Genomic DNA, 22,310 nt, shown 5'->3' on the forward strand with positions numbered 1-22,310 from the left:
ACCAGGAAGTGCTCAATAAGTGTACTGTGATTGAACATTCAATCAGTAAAGCTCACCTGGGCGATGTGTCCAGATATAATAGATACAGTTGTAGATATATAAGGGCAAGAGAAGAGTGGAATGCAGAGGAAGGGAAAGAGAAAAGGACACCATTAGCTTTTGATTGGATCACATAATGAGTTTGACTCCTCCCCATGAATACAAAATATTTTCAAAAAGAATTTAATGTAGACAGTATCAGTTTCTTCTTTTGCTTTCATTTCTAATTCCATTGGGCATGGTCAAGTCTAGGTTTGGGACAGGGCAGCTGAGTGTCCCTGAAATGCTATGAGTGTACCTTGGTAAACATCACAGTGAATGGGAGGTGCCTGGCAGTTCCTCCTGTCAGGGCTCAGTTTTGCTCCTTCTGCAACTTCCATGTCCCCTTTGTGAGGTGCGTGCAGCTGCTCTCTCTCTCATAATAGGACAGCTAATACTGACCTGCATAATTCATGGTTACAAGATGTATACTGGTGATGATAAAGGAAACTGATGTATAATTTACATGGTCTGTATTTTCTCTTAAAGAGCCAAGCACAAACAAATCACATTGAAATGAAAAGTAACAGGGAGAATGTACTTTGGTGTCTTTTACAGAAATAATAGAGGAAAATTGAATTTCAAGATAATCAAAATAGGGTTTTCAAAAATTCTATTCCTGTGGCATTTTACATGAAATTTTCTGGATTAGACTTATCAATCTCCTTACCATTATCTGGTTATGTTAATTGCTGTAAAGAAGCCTATAATATCAGTTCTTTTTTTTTTTTTTTTTTTTTACTTCAAGATAGTACTACTTATTGGGAAAACTAACTCTACTATTTTGTATATCTTTATTTCCATGAAACTAACAAAAAAATGCTTTAACTTTCTTTTTCCAGTTCAAAACCTACATTGTTTCTTATAAAATAGATTTACATTTTGCAAAGATTTAGGAAAATTTCAAATTAAATTATATAAAGATCTCTGCATCATCAGACTTCATAATTTGTGTCCCAAACAGTGAGCCGTGCTCCTTCAAATATTACCCACTCTTCCAAACAAATGGAAAATGGATGTAAAATTCATTAGAATATGATTCTAATCATTGTTACCCATTACCGGGCAGCATATTTGTGTAAGAGGATTGTAATTGGGAGAACATTGCAGTCTCTTGTCTTATTTTCCCAAATGTCAGGGACACTCCTTACCTGAACTTAGGTTGTATCATCCTTATAAGTTGGCTGAACTTACAATCTAATACAATTTTGATGCTCCCAGGGAAATCAGATTGATGGAGGAGCAAAAGAAATACAGCAATGATATTTATTGTACTAGTAGAATTTGGTGAGCCCTGACCAGGTCCAGCCCTGTGTTAACCAACGTTCATGAGATCTTGGAGCTACACCTCACAGGGACTGTACACACTACTGTCATGACCAAATGTTTCAATGGGGGAAGCTGAGGCATGGGGAAGGTAGGTGGCCTTCGAAGTTGATTAGGGGTGGAGCCAAGATTTGACAGATGTCTGCCCCCAAAGTTGGTGCCTTTCACTCTATGCTCTGACTCAGTTTGTCACTGAAGAAGGGATAATACCCAATTGACTGAGAGGGCCTCAGGAGACCAAAGATCAAGTCCAGATTTCCTGTAACCAGTGTGTGGTGGGCATCAGCAATCACTTCTCTGTCCTCTTGTCTATAAAACCAGGGCATCTGCTCAAGTGCATTATACTGCTCTTTAAATCTGAATGGCCTGCTATTGGATATCCTGTCACCATTAAATGGGAAATGGTGATTCTATAGGATGGTGGGCGGGGCCAATGGAAAGCCAGCAGTGTGCCCCAATTATGGACGTGGGAGCTTCATAGATGCCCAGGGCAGGTGCTTCCACACCAGGAGTAGGGTATTTCCCTCAATGGCATTTCTAGGAGTGCCTCTTCATGTGGTTCCCAACCACACCTTCATGCTGATGAGTCCTCAAAGGCTCAAATGTGTTGGAAATATCACTTTTCTTTTTTAACTACTCTAGTGATCCTCATTTCTCTTCACAAAACCCATGACAGAGAGTTTAGAAAATGCAAGAAAGCAGAACAGTGAAAATATGAATTGTTGCTAATTGCATTAGTAAGAGATAATTCAGTGCACCTATTTCTAGTATGCTTTTTTCTGATTATTATAAACACATGCATATATATATTTTAAAAAGTTAGATTATTCTATACACATGGTTGATAATCTTTTCTTTAGTTAATACTTTTTAATAACAAATAGTCTTCTAAAAAAGCAATCTTATACAGAACCCCAATAGGTAAACAGATAAAAATGAAAAATGATCTTTTTGAGGAAGGGGTGCAGAGGAAGAGGAGTGAGCCCACACTCAGCACTAACTTCTTTTTCTGTCTTCCTTATGCCCTCACTGGGGATCTCAAAGCACCACAGGCCAAAGCCCAGAAATTAGATAATGAACATCTCCTTTAGGATAAAATTAGTAAAAGGTAGTAGTCCTGGCAAGCGTGGCTCAGTTGGTTGGGTGTCATCTTGTGCACCAAACAGTTGCCAGTTCAATTCCTGGTTGGGGCATATGCCCAGGTTGTGGGCTTGATCCCTAAGGAGGGTGCAGGAGGCAGCCAATTGATGTTTCACTCCCACATTGATGTTTCTCTTTCTCCCTCTCCCTAAAAATGACCAAATGATGTTTCTTTCTCTCTCTCCTCTCTCTTTAAAAGTGACCAAAAACATATTACATTTAAAAAGGTACTAGTATGGCCAAAACCGGTTTGGCTCAGTGGATAGAGTGTCAGCCTGCGGACTGAAAGGTCCCAGGTTCGATTCTGGTCAAGGGCATGTACCTTGGTTGTGGGCACATCCCCAGTAGAAGGTGTGCAGGAGGCAGCTGATCCATGATTCTCTCTCATTGATGATTCTCTCTGTCCTTCTCTCTTCCTCTCTGTAAAAAAATCAATAAAATATATATTAAAAAATAAAAAAATAAAAAGGTACTAGTATGCATAATAGTCTAAACTAGCATTTGTCCAACATTTCAGAATAATAGAAAAATTGGGGCTACCTTCTCCCAGGTTAGAAAAGTAGTCTAGATTCTCCCTAAGCCTAGACCTTTAAAGAAGAAATGGGGACAGAAAGTACCGAGTGGTTTTCACATTCTTTTCTAATTTTAGACATACAAACATATTGAGAACACTCCATACCTAGAAGCAGTTTCTCCAAAAATGAACAAGAAGTTGGTGGTTGTGTTGCTTCTTTTAAAGAGACGGAGGGGCTCTTTAGTCTATCCAGGCATGGATGTATTTGTAGCCAGCGAGAAGCAGATGGCCCCTCTCCCTGCCCTTCAGTCCTGTGACTGTGAGGCTGGGAGAGTGGTCAGCAGTTGCAATAGTTGGCTTCATTTATCACACAAGCCTTAGTGGCTGCAGCTTGTCTCTTTACATTTAGGATCTATAGGTATGAACTAAGTAAGCTTTGTGCTTTCACATCACAAATGATGATGAGCAATGTGAGGAGAGACAGAGTCAAACGGATTCTTCCTCACACTCCATTTCTTAGTCCTATTGGTGACACGCAGCTTCAAGCTGGAATGTATGGTGCTAGATGATAGCTCCGCTCCAAAGGTGACATTGATTCTCTAAACATCCTCTGATAGAATGAAATCTCCTTCCTGGTCACATTTTATGCCATCTACGGTAGCAACAGCATCTTTATGTCATGAATGCTTCCCCAGGCCCAGGGTTTCTGGAATCTGTTTTCACTTTGACATATTACAGTGTGTGGCCTTGGGCAAGTCATCTATGCTTTCTGCTCCTCTGAGATCACATGCTACCTTACTGATCCCTTAGAGCTTAACATAAGGCACTTTTTAAAGACATCTGCATGGATTGGTGGCTCTCAATGATAGCTATACCCCAGGATCACTTGGAGTATTTTTAAAATTACTAGTAGAAGCATAACTTATTTTACTGTGCTTTGCTTTGTTATGCTTCACAAATGTTGATTTTGTTTTTAAACAAATTGAAGGCAGGACTTTTCACCCACAAAAAGGTTAAGATCTGCCTTATGGCAGTGCTCTGGGACCAACCCCACAGTACCTCCAAGGTGAGGTGTACCAAGCTCCAATGATCCTACAGTGCTGCCAGGATTCAGCAACACTAGCCTGACAAACCCATTCACAACTACACTCCTGTGTTTGCTGTTTTTCTTGTATAATCTTAACCCAATAGATGCCCCTTTTGTTCTTTCTGCAAGTAGCTTGCCTATGAATGAACTACAGGCTTCCTGAGAAGAGACTGATATGTGCTTCACTTGGCATTACCATCAAATCTTGACCAGAGGGAATCTGGGTTTAAAAATTAGCTTTAAGACTTATTAGCCATGCGTTCTTGGACAAGATCCTTAGCTCTTCTGCATCTCTTTCCTTACTTGTTTTGTGAGTGTGATATAAGTTCCCACACTGAAGGGTGGTCTTGGGACCCAATGAAATTGTTTAGATTAGGTTGAAGCATTGAAAAGGTAGTCAACTCAGATCAGCTGTGCAATAAATGTTTGTTAAATTTAATGCCATTGTTGCAGTGACTTTTCCTTGGTTGCATCAACCATTTATTCACTCAACTAAAAATTTTTAGCACTTTCTACTATGACTCTAGGTGTTTGGGATACAGTGGAGAATATGTTCATGGGATTTACATTCTAGAATAAGGTCGTATCTGTGACCTTATTTAATTTTTACAAGCTCTGGTGTTTTCTTATGCTTTAATCAAATGAGACTCTGAAGGTTAAGGGGATTAAATGATTTCTCTAAAGCCTTACAGTGATTTGGTGATAGAGCCTGCCTGCAATCCAGGTTTTAAGACATTTACCCTATGCTTTTTCCAAAGGACAAAATCATCATCTAAGCAGTGACTGTGCCAATGTGGCTGTTGTCACAGAAATAATCTTATGTAGAGGATAAAGTGTGACTAGTGACTCATTTTTTAGCTGTGTGAGTTTGGAATAGTTTTTTTAACCTTTGCATTTCAGTTTCTTCATCTGGAAGATGAAGAGAATAAAATTTACTTCAGTTATTGTGAGGATTCAGTATATACAGTGTTGCCTAGTACCTGGAAAATGGCACAGAATAGATGTCTGAATAATTATGATACTTATTATCATATCTACAGTTAAAAGTGAATTGTCTCTGTTTAAAAGCTGTCCAGGACTTTAGAGACACACCATAGCCTGCTACCCTTAAAACGGTGGGTGTTTGTTATTAAGCAAATATCCTGGTTATAATCTTTGAAATGAACATACTTTTTTGCAATTGTATGTCTAGGAAATGCACTGACATTTGTGCATATGAAGGAATAAATCCTCCCCAGGAAATTGTAACTATTCCATGGCTGACAGTTGGTAAAGTCCACAACTTGCGTTAGCATATATGAGGATGTTATACAGTATATCCATTTATTGAAAGACTGACTGGATAATAAAAATGTCCTACTACATCTACAGCCTGGGCTTGGATGAGAGGATCTCTCATGTGCGTTTGTGTTCTCCTAATGTAAGAATAATCTAATTGAGTCACCACAGAACATGGGGAATATTATCTTCGGAGAGAAACATCCAGCCCAGCACACCACATCAGTCAGTGTAATAGCTTTAACATCATCGGAAAGGCCATGGATTGAAAGATTTCTTAAATCATGTCTGTGCTGCTATAGACCCAATTTCCTGTCGGGAGACTTTGTTTATGACTGAGTGCAGTTGTGGGGTTTCTAATTAATTTAGCTTCTAGCACTCAGCACAGCCATTATCACGTCACCTTGCCTTTCCTGTATTTACTCTTCCAGGGCTAAAACAAGGCAGTGAGAGGGTGACGAAGATAAAAAGCACAAGTATTTTCAGCATTTCTCTCAGTGTACCAATTTGGTTGATAAGCATATTCAAGGGGTGGGGGTAGGAGGGAAGATGGCTAGCAGATGATTAAGATTAAAGTGGACTGAGAGAGCTTTTAACTCAGATGGGGGTAAATGTTCTCTTTTATGTTAAGAAGGTCTTGATTTGTAAAAATGTCAGAACTTTGGTGACTGGCTGTGTACTAGAATGGAGGGAGAATAATTTTCAAAGATGAACTCTAGATGGATTTTTCCACAGGTTTCAAAGATGAGGACCTACTAAGTGCCAGACCTCCACCTAAGCCTTGAGAAGATGCTTATTTTCTTTTGTAATGAAATGATTACAATAGGATGTGATAGGTTCTTTGATAGAGCTCAGCACAGGACGCTAAGGGGAGCCTTTTTTTATAAGTCACCCTCAATGACTTATAAGTGTGACCCCATGACTTATAAAAGTGTGATCCCATATCCACCTGGCATGGATGGGTTGACATTTTAGTGGAGGAGATGTCCTTGTTTATTGACAGCAGGTTGGCTATTGGGTAGAAATAGCTTCTGAAAGTTACAATTAAGTGATAGTTGAAAGTCTTCTTCTTGCATTCTTCTTAGTGTGAACTATTATTTGGTCCTACATTGAGAGCTGGCTGTCAGAAATGAGTAGAGAACTCCTTAATGTTGAGTTTGAAGCCTAAAGACCTAATATGAGCTCTGTGAAGTTTTGACTTATACATTATTCGTGGCCCAGAACCCAAGAACCAAGAGTGCTTAGTAAATCATAGGCTCTTGGTAAATAGTTTGTGGATGGGTAGATGTTGTACTTTGAGATTCAAAGTGTTTTCATATTTATCTGTTAATTCAATCTTCGTGTGATATGGGTGAATCTATCATTTATCATAGGTACGTTTTCTTATGCTTGGAAATCAAGGTCTCAGAATGTGAAAAATCTGTATAATTTTAAACTATTAGCCATTAGGTCCCTAAGATCTTTTTAAAAATATATATTTTATTGATTTTTTACAGAGAGGAAGAGAAAGGGATGTAGGGGTGTCGAACTCAATCAGAGAAGGGGCCAAAATCTAAAATCCAGCCTAAATTGCAGGCCGAATGGTTTACTGAACAGTCATAAACTGTCATTGTGATGGAAACGCAGCGGAGTGCAGTGATGACAGCGCGGTGCGGGCCACATTGCAAGGCCTGGCGGGACGGATTTGGCCCGCGGGCCTTGTGTTTGACACATGTGGGATAGAGAGTTAGAAACATCGATGAGAGAGAATCATTGATCAGCTGCCTCTTGCACACCCCCTAGTGGGGATGTGCCTGCAACCAAGGTACATGCCCTTGACTGGAATCGAACTTGGGACAGATGCTCTATCCACTGAGCCAAACCGGTTTCAGTGGGTCCCTAAGATCTTGATATGCCATCATTTTTGTCAATTCTCAAACTTTTTTATTTGTATAATCAGCCCCGATCTATGCACCTCTATATGATCATCAAATTCAGTTGCCTACAGGGATTATATGTAGGAGGTGAAAGATAAACTAAACAAAATGAAATACAGTTAGAAGTGGTGGAGCCTGTGATGAAATGGAGCATGTGTTCATCAACTGAAGAAAACCAAAATAAAATTCTTAATAAAACACACAGGTAGGCCAAATCAAACGTTCTCATTTATTAATAGGATTGGGATCATAAGCATCCATTTTGCAACCTCAACAGAAAATTTGAATATAAAATAAGTTCTAAGCAGAATAATAAGCACGGGAGATAATTTTTAAAAAGCTGTTGGTATTCTATAGAGTTGACTATTAAGTAAGGTAATATATTCTCATTTAGCACAATGCAGATTCATTTAAATAATATAGTGATGATATGACTGCATTGAAAATGATTATATTTTCTATTTGAGAAATACTAGTCAAGATTTTACCTTTTGTAGTCCCTTTATTTGTATTAAAAGTAAACACATTAGATCCCTCAATAAAGACATCTATGATGCCATGTTAATAAAATTTTTAAATTTAAAAAATAAATTTGTTGGTTATATATTTACATGTTAGTTAAAGCATACTTAAAGATCTAATTTGGCTTCCCCAATATAAACATATCATTACATTAAATGAAATAGTCAAAGGTTACTGATATGCGAGATACATCTAGACCTAACCTTTGTGGCCTACAAGTCTCTTCGGTATCCATTTGCCTTTTGGTATAGATTCTGGTAACATTTTTTTAAAAGCTTTTATTGCAAAGGTAGTATTATTTCAATGACCAACTGGTCATTTTCTTAGTTCTTGAGTGCAATCTTAGTTTTGCTCGGTTATTTTATTTTATTTTTATTTTTATTTTATTTTATTTTTATTTCTATTTATTTATTTATTTATTTTAAAATTCCTCTTTAATCAAGGTTTTTAACATGAAATAGAGTTCTCGAATAAAGTGGAAAGTTTCCAATATATTGAAACATAAATCCCCATACGTACACCTAAAAACAAATCCCCATACGTACACCTGTTTTTCCTAGCAGGAAAAAACAAAACAGCAAATTTACACAATCCCTGTTACAGCCGTGGTCTCATTTTCAGATGCTTCCTCCATCTGCCACGTGTGTCCTGCTGGGTACAGAACTCATCATGGTTTCAGGGGTCACACTCTGCTGGGGCTGCAGCCCTGAGCACTCCTCTGGCTGGCCCTGCTGCTGCTGGCTCTGCTTAAGTAGCAAAGCAGTCACCAGCACATTTCAAACAGCGTATTTTAAACATCCTTTAAATAGCGAAGTGAGAAACAAGAAGGCAACATAATGTTATCAGAAAGCTGTTAGCAAGTGAGGACAGCCGAGTAGAGCTAGAGGCTGGAAAGTGGCTCCCAGCTTCATTACTTTGGCTTCTTGGGCAGCGGCCTCCGGAACAGCAGGATGTGAGGTTCTGGTTCATGGATCATATAATGGACCCATCCCTGACTCTGCTGAACACCAAGATTCCTCCATTCAGATTCAGACATCAAATGGGTTTTAGGGACGAGCTTGGCTATATGCCCTATTTGTCTGAATAGTAAATCTGTTTGTGCGACATGATCGCTCCGCCTGAGATCCATCAGCCCCGCACCGCCAACCTCCAAACAACTCCCCTTGCTCGGTTATTTTAAAATGCTCTCTCTCTGGTGAATGAAACAATAGGAACTGTTTTACAGAGTCTGCCCATTCCTGGTTAGGCTGCTGCACATTTGATGGTTTAGAAAGGCAATGTGGTCGATGGAGTGCTAGTATAGTTACCTGGACACCAGATAGGAGCCCCTGCTCCATGACTTATAAAAGTGTGACCCCATCCCGACCTCCGCCACATATCAGTGGCTCTCCATAGTATGTGGGGTTCAGCTCCCCTAGAGCACATTTGAAAATGTGGTTGGATGTAGTGTGGTTGTGACAACTAGGCAGAGCTCTTGCTGTTTAATGGGTGGGAGCCCAGGACTTCACTGGACACCCTCACACGATGAAGTAGTGACTGGGACAAAACTTGTAAGTTCTCTCTTTGAGAAACCATGCTCTAGGCAATTTATTTACCCTCTGTGACCTCCTTTTCCTCATTTGTGAAATGTTCTACTGAGTTTATAGGATTATAATGATCAAATGAGATAATATATGTGAAAGTGCTTTGTAAGCCCTAAAGCATTGTGTGCGTGGGAAGTGTTAGGATAATATCTCCAAGTGGGAGAGAGGCAAAGCTCTTTACAGAAAATTGTGAACTGTACAGCCCCACAATCTCCCTTTTTATTTTAATATGGCTTAATCTGGACCATCTGGGCCAAAAATGCTTTGATCCATTAAGACCCTTTGGTTCTTTCTATCCTTAGGAAAACCCCTCCGTTTACAAGATGTGTTTATTTTTGATAGTGCCAACTATAGTAACCATTTACCAGTAGCTAACATCAAAGCTATTCAAAATTCAAAAGAATTGTTTCCAGATCATTTATGAAAAATGTGCAACTGGAAAGTCTACATGGTGTGTACAGCATAACTGCAAGGAATATGCATTTAGTATCCTAAGGCATTGGGTTTGAGGCCTGACCCCATCACACTCCTACTGGCTATGAGATCTTGTCCAAATCAATTCACTTTTCTAATCCTGAGTTATCTATAAAATAGGGATTAAAATACTTAATGGGTGTTGTAAGGATTAAATAATATGTCTTTGGCATATTGAGTATGTCCAATAAAAATATATTTTCATACTGTTCAGTCCTCAACGTTTGCCTGAAAAGTGGTCATCCTGCCTGTTTTCACACCTCACTACTGATGAAAGCCTTCATTCCACTCAGACTTCTGGTTAGGGACTACATTGTGTGTCTGGTCAAGGGGTGGGGAGATTCCTTCATAAAACTGGAGGGAAAAAATAACAAATAGCTTCCACCCTGCTCTGCAGTACACTGATCTCTGCTACCAAATTACATAGTAGAATGTGAGAATGTCACATCAAGCCTCTCATCAAAACCATTAACAGCAGATAGGCAGTCGATGTGTCATTCTTGGCTCCCAACAACAGCTTAGGTTATATTTTTAAATACTCTGTCTGGCAGTTCGGGGAAGGGTGTGGGGAGAGAGACGATTGAATAGACAGCAACCAATGTATTTCTTTCTATCAAAGATTATTTCCCCACAACATGTCCACCCCTTTCTGGCAAGGAATGCGTTGAGATATGCTGTACCAATATAGTCGAGTGGCCATGTCACCTAGCAACCACGCCCAGAGTAGGTGCTAGACGTGCCCACCAATTGCTAGATCTAGGAGACCTTCCCTCAGAGTGTGACTTCAACTTAGCAGAAGCATCTGGTATCAATGACTCTGTGAAAGGGTAAGATGATGTGAGAGCCTCTTTCAGCTTCTTGGGAGCAACAGGGACTTGAAGGCCCAGAAAGGATGACAGCTAAGGATCTAAGACAGTATGACCTCAGGTTACTCTCCCCAGACCACACTTCCTGCTCTTCTTGCCATGCCACCATTTTTGTTTGTTTGTTTGTTTGTTTGTTTTTTAGTACCAGTTCTATTGAAGTATGATTGACAAATAAAGAGGATCTATATTCAGGTTGTATGTACATTCTTTTTAAATGTGTATGATGTGATGACTTGATATCTGTATACACTGTGAACTGATTATCACAATCAAGTTAATTAACAAGACTAGTTTTTTACCCTTTGTGTGTATGTGTAGTAAAATAACTATAGCCAGCATGCTATATGTTAGATGTCCAGAACTTATAATTGAAAATTTGTACCCTTTGATCAATATCTCTCCATTTCTCCCATCCATCTCCTAAGATGACACCAATTTTTTATAATTTTTTTTGTTTGTTTGGGGAATCATACTTTGGGGACTCCTGTGATTCTTTGGGATTCCACTTTGGGAGCCCCTAATATAAGGGATGTAAAGTGCATTCCTGTCCAGGGGAAGCTAGTTCCCCTCCACACCAATAAGGAATGAGATACCCTCCATCCTTGCCCCCCACAAAAAAATCCTCCAAAAGGGAGTTCTTTGAATTCCTAGAAACTGATGCTCTGGTTAATTTGTAAACAAGCAATGAATATCAAAAGGCTATGAAATTATCAAGCATATCTGACAAGCATGCACAGCCACTCTTCATACTTCCCAGTTTAGAAGAGCCTTTCCCCCTAAAAGGAAATTTGGGGTTAAGGGCTTCGTGCTGGAGTTATGTGCAAATGTGTGTGCCGGCATGTGTGTATGTGCACACACACTTCCTGGATATTTATGTGCCAGCCTCGCCCAACACATACTGTTTTACCCAGTCAGGGCCCAACCTACACACCAATTTTTGGCATGTGTATGTGGGAGAAGGAAGCTGGGAAAAACAAATGTTCTTAGAAGAATTGCAAAGAACCTCTCATTACAGAGGTGAGTTAAAATATTTCAGTCTCTGGGCTATGTTCTAAATACACTAGATTACATCAGTTCTTGGTAGAATAAAGTGTAGGCTATGAAAATGTCTTTTTCTAAAAAAAAAAAAAATAGTGATATAATTCACTTGTGCTATGAGTGCAAAAATATCACTCTACATGTTATTTTCTTTGTCATCACTGATGTGTTATATAAAGAGGGAACCCCAGATGGGAACCTAAGAGATTACTTTAAGAATCTGCAGCGCCCTGGATCTTCTGCCATTGCCTGCAACCCTTGGTCACGTTTTACTAATCCATCTTCCAGACTCCTTACATGCTCTGACTCCCAGCACTGAAGACAGCACCCTCACAGTGTGTGATAAAACTCGGATTTATTGTGTGAGACTCAAACTGACGTCCAGATTCTAGGTGCTATTGAACCCATTGCTGCAACAAATGGTATAATTGACTCAATTTTTAGCAGACGCTAGCTGTTGAATATTCATGCATTACACAAACATCAGTGACTTCAGCTTTTGTCCAATAATTGCCTGGGTTTGAAATGTATCTATGAAGATAGATGTTTTTCTTTTTTTTTTTTTGTTTGTTTTGTTTCTGAGGTTACAGCTACAGACACCAAAACACAAGCTGCAAAATGTTTTAGAATCAGGAGATTTGAATAGCAATGGCGAGCTCAGCTTTGGATATCTGTTTGGATTTGGTTCTTTGTCCAAGCCCTCCTAATCAGAGATTATTTCGGGCCATTTCCCTGGTACATTATGTAATGTCTGCAAAGAGAAGTCGATGGAGAACATCAGCTCGGCCATGGCAGAGAAGCGTGGCAGGGTCACTGCAGGCCATCACTCAGCTTTAAACCGGCCGCCCCCTGAGGGCTGGCAAAGATGGAATTGCTGGATCCCCAGTCAGCTCATTCCTAGGAAAGGCAACCAGCAGAAATTGAAATTGTAATTGCTTTCCTTTATTGAAAGAAATCATGGGTGAAACAATTAATCAGATGAAGGCTTACCTCCTTCAGTGCACCAGAATAAATGTAGTCTTCTTTTCTGATAAGACTGTGATGTCAGTCAAAAGATTAGGCCTTTAGGGGGTGGAGAAAAGGGACAGCCTTAAAATGTATTCAAATTTTTAAACTGCAGCTGTGTATTTTAATCTGGAAGTGCCCATTAATTTTGCCCCCTCTTTGACATCTGCTTCTCTACTAGCTACAGGCTCTGTGCTCCCAACCATTTTCTTACATTATGGATGGGCTTGGAGAGCATTATGCTAAGTGAAATAAGCCAATCAGAGGAAGTCAAGTACCATATGATTTTACTCGTATTTGGAATCTAACAAACAAAATAAACTAACAAACAAAATAGAAACATTCATAAATAGAGAACACACTGGCAGCTGTGAGGTGATGGGGCTGGTGGACACGGGGTGAAAAAAAAGGGAAGGGACTAAGAAAAAAAAAAAAAATTTAGCCCTAACTGGTTTGGCTCAGTGGATAGAGTGTTGGCCTATGGACTGAAAAGTCCCAGGTTCGATTCTGGTCAAGGGCATGTAACTTGGTTGCGGGCACATCCCCATTAGGAGGTGTGCAGAAGGCGGCTGATTGATGTTTCTCTCTCATTGATGTTTCTGACTCTCTGTCCCTCTCTCTTCCTCTCTGTAAAAATCAATAAAATATAATTTTTTAAAAAGAAAAAATTCATAGGCACAAACAACATATGGTGATTATAAGATTAAAGGGGATGGGGAGAGGTAGAAGAAGGTATAGGGGATAAATGATGATGGAAGGAGACTTGACTTGGAGGGTGAACATATGATGTAATATATAGATGATGTATTAAAGAATTAAACACCTGAAACCTGTATGATTTTATTGACTATTATCACTCCAATAATTCAATAACATGGGGAAAATTAAAAAATAAAAATTTTAAAACTCAGTTAACCATAGTACTGCACTGAGTCACCGGAAGGGGAAATGTAATTAAACATAATCATTTGTATTTCCCTCAGCGAGGACAAACTTCAGAACTGTGCTTAACTTTGGAATATATGAGTCTGCTTATTTCATCAGAGATGCAGCATTGTATATTTAAATTTTTTTCCAGCCCATTCGGGATTTTGTACTTACAAGGAGGCTGTTTATTGATTTAGCAATGCAGCTGAAGGTGAAATGTAGGCTTTGAATCTTAGCAGCACAAGTATGTCTGTGGTTGAAGTTGCATCAGCTGAGTTAGTACAGCTGCAAAAGGCACATACTGTTTTCGCACAAACTGTCAGAGAATTGTCAGCAGCTATTAATTTTTTGAAAAGGTAATAGATATCCCTGGCGAAACCAAGAGAAAGTGGCAGAGTAAGTGGCAGGCCATTCCTCATGTGGTGACAGAACGTAAGTTTCTTTCTGACTCTCATCAGTCACAGTCTTGGGTTCATTATCTCAGCCTTGACACTGGGATTCTTAATCTACAAACCCAATTTCTTCCCACCATTTTCCTGCCTGAAAACAAAAGTTCCATTAGTCAAAACTGTGTTTCTTAATGTTTTTATATAAAATGAACAAGCTAATGGGTCAGCTACTATACCAATAGAAATCCATCTATCTTTCCATCTGCCAATGTATCCATCCATCCACCCATCCATCCATCCATCCATCCACCCACCTACCCACCCACTCATTTGTTGACTGATTCATTCAACAACAGCCTTCTCAGTCTCATGCTTGGTTCTCAAGACACCAATTGTAATAAGCATTTATTTCCTACCCTCATGAAGCTTACATTCTAACATGGACGATGAATTTTAAATAAGGAATCAGACATTTGAGGGAAGCTGCTAAAGAGACTGGCAAAGAAGATATGGGTGGGCAGAATTCCAAGTGATGTCCAGGGCCCCTCACCATTGTACAATTCTCTGTGTTTCTTGAGGGTAGAACCTATGAATGTAAAAAGATATTACTCTTTGCTTATGTTAGACTAGAGGCCCACCATGGGAAATCAAGTGAGACTTAGTTGTACCCAGGCTGCTGTTGTACCCTCTGTCAAATCCTGCCCATGTGCACACGCCTTGCTGCAGCCCCACCCACTGTGAAGACAATTGAGGACAGAGATAAGAATAGTTTCCTGCTCTAACCTTTCCTTCTCAGGAACACTCAAATTGACCTTCACTGGAAGATGAGAATTGAACAGAGCAACACTTACTTATTCCCATGAAGAAATCATGACATTTAGCAGGTGCCTTTGGCGTTCGGTTGTTATGGCGTCATGGCCACACAGTTTTTATAATAGAGGTTATAGGGCAAGAGGGATATTGTCCCAGTGGGCCTAATCTAATCACATGAGGCCTTTGAAACCAGAGCATTTTTCTCTAGCTGGAGAGCAGAAGAGGAACTCAGAGAGGTTTCAGTCTTGGGAGGATTCGATGCTCCATGGCTGGCTTAGAGATGGAGGTAGCCATGTGGGGAAGGGTATTGGTGGCCTCTAGGAGCTGAGCGCAGTCTCTGGCTGGAAGTCAGCGAGGAAACAGAGACCTCATTTCTCCCTCTCCCTTCCTCTCTGAAATCAATAAAAAATATATGTATTTTTTGCTGAAACCGGTTTGGCTTAATCGATAGAGCGTCGGTTTGCGGACTGAAAGGTCCCAAGTATGATTCCGATCAAGGGCATGTACATAGGTTGCGGGCACATCCCCAATGGGGGTGTGCAGGAGGCAGCTGAGCGATGTTTCTAGCTCTCTATCTGTAAAAAATCAATAAAATATATTTTAAAAATATATGTATTTTTTAAAAAGTTAGGTTTCTACTCTATAATTTCTTCATACTGACTTGCAGAGCACATTGAACAAGCTATCGGCTTAAGGACCTCAATTTAACCTCAAAAGAAAAGATTAACAAAGAATCTACCAAGTTATTTAATAAACCCTGGACATTTTCTCTTTAAAAGAAACTCCAGATTTGGAAGTTGGTTTGACCCTTGCTTCGTGATTCTATAGAGTAAAAGGAGTAAAGAATCAGAGTATTTCAGGAATCAAAAAGTTTCTACAAACATAAGCATCTGAAGATGTACCCATTGATTGGCTCTCTCCCAGGATGCTCTACGGCTTTAACAAGCTAATAGAATGATGACATGCAGTTTGCATCTTATATGAAAATGCTGAGTGATGTGGTTTTCCTTAAAAAAGTGGGAAGCAGCTGATTTGCAATGCTCACCATCCCTAAGCAATAAAGCATCTTTTTTCAATACTATATACTTGGCCTTTCAAGATATGAGGTTCTGAAGTTAGCGAGAGAGCAAAAGCAAACAAATTACAACAAATTACGCAGTGTCTATTAAATATTTTATTACTGCAATATTTAAAAAGGCTCATCAATCAACCTTTGATTCTCCACGTAAGTGGAAGCAGATATTTTAAATCCTCAGGAAGGAAGATGTTCAAATCCTCAGAGGCCCTAGGGACCTTCCCTGTCTTTGTTTTTATTTCTGGACCTTGGGCTATTTTGTGTTATTCTTAGTAGGTCAAGGTTGAGAAAGACCAAGGAAAGTTCAACCCAGATCCTTCGCTTCATTTGCAACTCTGGCTGGAACATTTTGCTGAGGAGAAGGCCAAGGACAAGCTGAGCTGCGTGCAGCTTCTGGGTCACTAGTAGATTTCCGTTAGCCTGCCCTGCAGACTGTGGAGATCTGAAAGCTGAGGGATTAGCGCAATGAGCTGAAATGTGAAGAGTGATGGCTATGTGTTAGCTCTGTTTGATGTACTCCAGGAGAAACCACATTTTAAAAACTCTCCTGTGTAAAACGGTGTCACGCTATTCTGCACCGAGGCAGATTCCTGCAGATGGCAGGGTCATCTTTCCCAGCAGCACTAGCAAGGATTCAGTTAGCCATGCCTGTAATTTATTTATCTTTTAAAAATATATATATATTTTTTATTGAAGAGGAAGAGAGAGGGAGACATAGAAGCATTAATGTTGAAAGAGAACTATTGATCGGCTGCCTCCTGCCAATCCCCTACTATAGATTGAGCCTGCAACCTGGGCATGTTCTCTGATAGGAAATCCAACTGTGACCTCCTGGTTTATAGGACAATACTCAATCACTTAACCATACCGGCTGGGCTCTTTCTTTTAATTTATTTTTTTCAAGTTGCCACAAGAGAAAAATTTATTCTCTTTTCCTACCCTGGAGTAATATGCTTGCTCTAAATGACTGCCCTAAGCTGTGAATAGATTTTTTAAAGTTCTCTGATCACATTATTTTGTCTTTTTGGCTATACCTATATTGCTTATAAATATGCTAAGTGTTCATAGCAAGACAGGGACTACAGTCTATCATGTAATTGTTAAATGCATGGCTTTATAAAAATAGATTCTTCTCCCACAGTCACTGTCCAAGGGAGCTAGATGGGTGAAGAAAAATTGATCCCTTGTCCTGTTCAAAATGAAAAATAAAATGAGAAGTGAACAGTAAATATTTTAATTATTCAATTTCCACATGTCACCATCACAAGATTAATTTGAAACTTTCAGAGACAGCCGTCAGCTGTTCTGATTCAATCAGAAGAGTTTCCTTATGACTAATCTTGCTTTTGTCAGTGAATTTGCCCACCTGAAGAAGAGAGTAGGCCTGGGAGAAAGAAACGCAAAGAAACAGTCAGACAGAAAGGGAGAAAAATGCCTTGTATGTAAAAGTCACATAAGTTGTTTTATGTCCTTAGAAATTAAAAATCAGAAGCAGGAGGCAGCATAAGGACTAATCTTTAATAGCAACACATGTGGCAGGAGTGTATGCAACTAGGCTTCTCTCTTACATAACTAGTTATTCTTTATTCTTTGCTTTTTGTTTTGTTTGTTTTTTACTAAAATTTATCTTTATCGTTTAAGTATTACAGATGTTTCCTTCCCCAACCCCTCTACTTCCACCCATCCCCAGGCCTTCAATGCACTCTGGTCTGTCCCTGGGCTATGCATATCTATATATCTAAAATGCTAATATGCTAAGTATCTGACCATTTGACCAGTCCTGTGCACTGACCACCAGGGGGCAGATGCTCAAAGCAGGAGCTGCCCTGATGCACACTGGCCATTTAGAGAACCCACACTGCGGACCTGGTGCCCACAAAGTAACACTCGGCTTCCCCCAAGTGGGACACAGGTCCCACTACCACCCCAGAGTGACAGCCCACCAAATTGCAGCCAACACTGCTGAAACCCCAGGCATAAAATGTGACCCACAGCCCAGCCCAGCCCAGAAACAGTGGCTGTACACGCTAGGTAATGACATCACATATCAATGACCCCCTTCCTCTCCAGAGCGACTAGACTCCTTGAAGTTTCTTTAGCTCAGGGACCTGGCTTGCTTTATAGCCAGGTAGAAACATTTTACACTTTAAATGTCTATGAAGCATTTTCCCATGTCTCATCTCATTTGAGCCTTACAGAAGTTCTGGAGTAGGTAGATAGGAGACTTGGTGGAATTCTAGTTTCTTTTCATTAGCCAGAAAACGGAGATTTAGAAAGTTTAGAAACTTGACCAACTGAAAAAAAGTAAGAAATGGTGGACCTTGAAAATGACTTCAGGTTTTCTCACTGCACAGAATATAGTCAAATACTGCTGTAGGTAAATATTTTAACTTTTGTTCTCTCTGCATGATCTACAATAATAATCTGCTTTGTGTTGCTATTTACTGCCATGTTGCTGAAAGTTACCTGAAAGAGAAGAAGTTGGGGTGAAACTGGGCTGGAAAAAGTTTAGCTAAATAAGAAAGCAGGTCTAAGTAAGCAAGTTTACTCACTCATATGCTATACATATAAAACTAAGTTGACTCACTCATATGCTATACATATAAAACTCTCACTGGCGCCAATTACACACATGTGTTTTGATCTATTGTTGTTGATCGTGAATTTGGTTAACACTTCTATTATAGAGAAAAGGCAAAGAGCAATATTAAAATATTTATTCTAATTAGTTTCCTTTCAATATCATGAATTTATGCACCAGGCCACTAGTATGCATATAAGTTCTTTGGCTAATCTATTCCCTCTCCCCACCTTTCCTTCTGAAATACATCAGTCTGTTTTATGCTTCAGTGTCTATGGAACTATTTTGTTCATCATTTTATTTTGTTCATTAGATTCTGCATATGAGTGGGATTATGTGACACTTGTCTTTCTCTGGCTTATTTTGCTTAGCATAATACTCTGTAAATGTTATCCAATGATAATTAACATATAGAACATTGCACAGATTACATGTACACACCTGTGTTATCTGCATTCAGATCAAGAAATAGATGTTACCTGTTCCCTCACCCCCCTCTCAATCACTTTCTCTGCTGCCAGTCACCACTATTCTAAGTTCTGTTTATGCCATGGATTCCTTTTGCCTGTCTTTGGACTTTATATAAATGAAGCATACAGTGTGATATCTCCTTGTCTGGTTGGCTTCTGCCACTTGCTGATTGGTTTGTGAGGTTCATCTGTGCTGTTGCATGCAGCAGAAGTGGACTAATTTACATTCTGTGTATATTCCATTAACTATGCCACATGTGTTCAGCCATTCAGCTATTTTCAGTGTGAAACTCTTACAATTCATGTTCCCATGATCAACCTAGTGTCAGTATCCCCCTCTTTTAGAAAGTTTGCATTATGCCTCTTTGCTTTTATGAAATGAAATGTCCTTTAGCATCTGTTGTTGCTAACTAAAAATAAAAATAAAAAATCAGAGAGGATTTTGCTTTTATTTAAAAAAAAAAAAAAAAAGGCAGAATTTGAGACTAGCATAGAGTTCTTTTCAGGGAGTCATTATGGAGACAGGGTACCCCCAGCAGCAAGAGTGTCCCTGCCAGGGTCCTGCCCAGGAGCTACACTCCACATCACAACCTAAGGCAGCTTATCTTTGAACTGTGTCTGTGAACATCTGTGCTTTATCTCCATTTACTCTGTGAAACCTTTAGCAAAATGTGACTTGGGTATCAGAAAAGCCCAAGAGAGCTTGTAAGGGCATTTCCACTTAGTGTAAAACTGAATGGAATTCAGTGTTTCAATCATAGTCTATGAAATAAAGACATTGTGGGTGCACTGAAGGTGCAAGCATTCACTATCCATACTATTTTCACACAGAGAAGAAGAACCTTGACAGTTGCTGGAGTTACTATTGGTTCTTCTAATAGCAAAGTGGCCCTGTAGAAGGCAGGTAATTATTTCTTCACTTTATGCCATTTAGGCTTTAAAAACATTTCATAGGATTTCACCACCTTTGGACAGCAAGGGTTGGGGGAACCTGTACATATTTTTTTGGTGAAAATATACATACATATTTTGTATGTTTTTTTAAAAATAAATCTTTATTGATCAGATTATTACAATTGTTCTTCTTTCCCCTCCCTGATAGTTCTCCTTCACCCGGTTTCCACACCATCCTCTGCCATTATCCCCCCTGCCCCTACTTTATATTCAGTTGTTTGCTTTCCTCCATTTCTTTCATTTGTGACCTGTTTCTTTGTCTCCACATTTTGGCTGCTTCCCTAAGTTGATAGAGTGGCTTTGTGTGTTAGGTGTCCTATAGGTTCTAGTGGCTCAGCCTCCCCAGTTACCTGAGATGGACAATCTTGGTGCACCCCTTTGTGGGCTGTGTACACAGTCTTGTTGTAGTTAAACCTTTATTGTTGTTGGTATCATTGGGAGGAATTGACCTCCAGGCCAATTGGCTGTGAGGATCAGCCGTGTGTACGATGGGAGAACTTATGTGCTGGAGACACCCTTATGAGACAAAACTTGCTTTAGTGGGGCTTCTGTGCTCATTGAGACTGTACCCTGAGTGTGTCCCTTATAGATCTGAGGAGTGACATCTGGGTACCCAGTGACCCCTAGGTACGCTGGCTCTTGGATCTCCAAGGAGGTGTAATTTAGCCTTTGCCTGAAGCCATCCAACAGGAGCTATGGAGAGATATGCAGATTTTTCTTTTTTGTTTGGGTTTTGGAGGAGCCCAGATGAGGCCCAGCTGTGAAGCAATGCAAGCTGCTGGGGGGCCTTGGACCTTCTTTTGGATATTCTGGGTCTCACTGACTCAGCTGCAGTTTGTTAGTTTAGAATTCAAAGAACCAGGCCATTCATATGCAAAAGCCTCTGTGCTCAGCTTGGATGGGGTGGAGTCTCAGGGTGGAGCAAATAGCAATGGCTTCCTGTTAGCTCTGCCCTAAGAGGCCCCCGGGTGTCAGTGTCCTGTGGTAATCACTGGAAGCACCTCTGAGAGAAAGCTGCCCTCGAGTTTCGCCCACTGCCAGACAGTCCAGTTTCTCCCCATATGAGTCTGGGTCCCCAGAGTCTCACCTGGGACTGGAGTTCAGAGCAGTTGGGAGCTTTTTCTTCCCTCTCACTTGAAAAAGATAGCCGCGTACTCAGTTGCCAACCCTCTCTATGCGCATGCCTTCGTACCTCTGCCTTCCGTAGCCCCTGTGAGTCTCAGTGTGCTTTTCTTTTTTCTTCTAGTTGTAGAATTTTCACTCAGCCGGCCCTTCCTATGGTTCTGGATGATGTCCATTTTGTCTTTTAGTTGTAGTTTTGAATTTGTTGTGCAAGGCAGCAGTTCTATACCATCATCTTGGTTTCTTCTGTTTTTATTGACTTTAGAGAGAGAGGAAGGTAGAGAGAGAAACATCAGTTGGCTAACTCCATGCTTCCTACTGGGGCTGGAGTCCAAAACTCAGGCATATGCCTGGATCAGGAATCAACTGATGACCTCTTGGTGCATGGGACAATTCTAAACCAACTGAGCCACAGCTGCTGTTTTTCACCATTTATCTTAAGAACTATAGTCTTACAAAAATCTAAGAAATAGAAATTTAAGTGGTCTGTTTTTGTTTTGTTTTTACTTTAAAAATCTATAATCAAAGCTGAAGATATGTTTTTATTAACTTTTTTGAGAGAGAAGAAGGGAGAGGGAGAGAAAGATATTAATATGAGAGCAAAACATTGATTGGTTGCCTCCCATATGCATCCTTATTGGAACTCACAACTTGGGTATGTGCCCTGACCAGGAATCAAGCCCACAACCTTTTGATGTCTGGGACAACATTCCAAACAACTAAGCCACACCAACCAGGGCTAAGTGTTTTTTGTTTTGTTAAACTGTATACTACAAAAGAGAAACAGAATAATTTTAAAAGGGTTGACTAGCTTTGTTAAGGGAAGGAGCAAAAGTAAGATAGAAGTAAATGTCTGACTTTTGTAGTTCAGTGTTTGAGCATCGACCTATGAACTAGGAGGTCACAGTTCAATTCCCTGTCAGGACTCATGCCCAGATTTTAGCCTCTATCCCCAATGTGGGGTGAGCAGGAGGCAGCCAATCAATGAATCAATGATTTTCTCTCATCTTTGATGTTTCTACCTCTGTTCCTCCTTCTCCATTCCTCTCTGAAATCTATAAAAATATATTTAAAAATGTAAGATAGAAGTAAAGCAAAACCTGTTTTGTGAAGTTTGTGTCTCTGTGGAGCCCCCAGAATTGAGTTTGCTTT

General features: G+C 39.9%; 1 protein-coding gene across 26 annotated transcripts in view; it reads left to right on the plus strand.

Annotated features, from left to right (window-relative positions):
* Nucleotides 1–22,310, plus strand: part of CADPS (calcium dependent secretion activator) — a 410,937-nt gene that overhangs the window by 34,225 nt on the left and 354,402 nt on the right. The gene's annotated exons all lie outside the window — the stretch shown is intronic.

This window comes from Pipistrellus kuhlii, unplaced genomic scaffold (genome assembly GCF_014108245.1).
Source record: "Pipistrellus kuhlii isolate mPipKuh1 unplaced genomic scaffold, mPipKuh1.p scaffold_m20_p_11, whole genome shotgun sequence".
Taxonomy (NCBI): Eukaryota; Metazoa; Chordata; class Mammalia; order Chiroptera; family Vespertilionidae; genus Pipistrellus; species Pipistrellus kuhlii.